The sequence below is a fragment of the Cebus imitator genome, unplaced genomic scaffold (assembly GCF_001604975.1).
Source record: "Cebus imitator isolate Cc_AM_T3 unplaced genomic scaffold, Cebus_imitator-1.0 Scaffold804, whole genome shotgun sequence".
NCBI classification, from domain to species: domain Eukaryota; kingdom Metazoa; phylum Chordata; class Mammalia; order Primates; family Cebidae; genus Cebus; species Cebus imitator.
Window position 1 is genome coordinate 197365 of NW_016108119.1, and position 1931 is coordinate 199295.

The following is a 1931-nucleotide window of genomic DNA, read 5'->3' on the forward strand; positions in this document are numbered from 1 at the left end:
AAAAAGCAGAAAAATAACCAAACCAAATAACCTGAAGGGATATTTGTGCAGACAAGAAACTGATGCAACATTTGCAAAAATGCGGTTACCATTATTACGCATGAGAAAAATGAAGATCAAAACCACACTCAGATCTTATCTCACTCCAACAGAATGAACATTACAAACAGATTAAAATATTTAAAAAGACAACTTCTAGTATGAATTTCCACAAAGGGAACTGTTTGTGGAAACGTAAATTAGTATTAATGCTATAAAAAAACAGTTGGGGGTCCTGCAAAGAATAGAAAAGAAAACTACCATACCATCTAGCATTCCCACTCCTGGGTATACATTCAACCTACCTGTCCATCCACAGATAAAGGGATCAAGAAACACTCTTTATGTACACAATAGGGAATGTTCTTCGGCCACCAAAATGATGAAACAGTGTCATGTGGAGCAACCCAGATAAACCTGGAAAACATTATGTTAAATGTAGTGAGCTGGGCCAAGAAAGACAAACACTGAATCTTAAGATGTCTACCTTAAAGAGGTAGAAAGCACAATATTGGTTACCAGGGTCTGGGAGACAGAGGGGGAGTAGGGATCGGTTATGGAAGCAAAGTTATCTTAACCTTAAAGGAATAAATCTGAGTGTTCTCTTCCTCAGCCTCGTGACTGGAATTAACAACATTATATTTTTCAAAAGAACAAGAAAGGAGAATTTTGAGTGTTCTCTCCACACAAAAATAATACCTTATGAGGGAATAGAGATCCTAAGCAACCTGATTTGATCATTACCCAATCTATATGGGTGAAAATGTACCCCTAATTATGCACCTTTATGCTGCAAAAAAAAGTTAACAGAAATAAATACATATTGCTAAAAATCACAGGGAACCCATAAGAGCAATTCATATCTAAAGAATTCTGAGAAATACAATCAAAGTGAGGACCCACAATCCTCGATATTAAATCACACTGCCAAGCTACAGTTATACAGCAGATATATGGTACTTGTATAAAAACAATACCTAGAACTGTGGACAAAAACAGGGAAGACAAAACAAGATCAACGCAAGTATGGACACAGTCAACCCACTTTGATAAAGACCACTGCAATGTGGAAGGCAGAGTCTGCTCAATGAATACCTTTGAGAAAAATTATATCTGGATGCAGAAGAAAGGAACAGGACCTTGATTTTACGTGATATATGAAAATCACCCCCCGCCCCGGGCAAAAAATAAACAATACCCCGAAGACCTGAACAAAAGACCATAAACCACAAAATGTTTTTAACTAAAACACAGGTTGAGCATATATTCTAGGTCACTTGAATCTCTGCTCACCTTTGCAAAGAGAAAAACAAACACCCTGGAAGAAAAACCTCATTGACAATTAAATGCTTTGTCACTGATGAGTATTTTCTTATATGGGTGACCAAAATTACATGCATAAAACGCAAAAATAAACATGGACTACATCAACCTGAAAAGTTTCTGCACAGCAAAGAAACTACTTTCCAAATAAAAAAAGCATCCTATAGATTAGGCAAAAATTTTGGGTAATCATGTAATTCATGAGTTGTCATCTAAGGTGTACACAAAAAATCACTACAAAGTAGCAAAACAATCTAGTATTTCACAAAGGACCTGAACAGACAATTCTGCGACATAAAATCGAACAGATAAAAGGTCCTCAAAATTAACTGTCCAACAAAGTTAGCTGTGTGTGGTTTAACTGAAAACTACACACAGATAATCTCACACTTATTGAATATCTCTAGAAGATTTTTTAAAAATAGGAGAGGCCAGGCTCGGTGGCTCATGCCAGTAGTCCCAGAACTTTGGGAGTCTGAGGGAGCAGATCACCTGAGGTCGAGTTTAAGACCAGCCTGATCAATATGGAGAAACCCCACCTTTACCACTCATACAAAAATTAGCCTGGC

The 1931-nt window shown here is 37.0% G+C and overlaps 1 long non-coding RNA gene across 7 annotated transcripts in view; it reads right to left on the reverse strand.

Annotated features, from left to right (window-relative positions):
• Nucleotides 1-1931, reverse strand: part of LOC119469744 — a 30582-nt gene that overhangs the window by 27937 nt on the left and 714 nt on the right. For 5 of the 7 annotated variants that reach the window (XR_005198582.1, XR_005198581.1, XR_005198583.1 and 2 more), the window contains exon 2: nt 345-456. This is a non-coding gene — a long non-coding RNA (uncharacterized LOC119469744). Of the gene's footprint in view, nt 1-344; nt 457-1084; nt 1100-1931 lie in introns of those variants that run through there. The other 2 variants (XR_005198586.1, XR_005198587.1) reach the window with 2 other exon arrangements.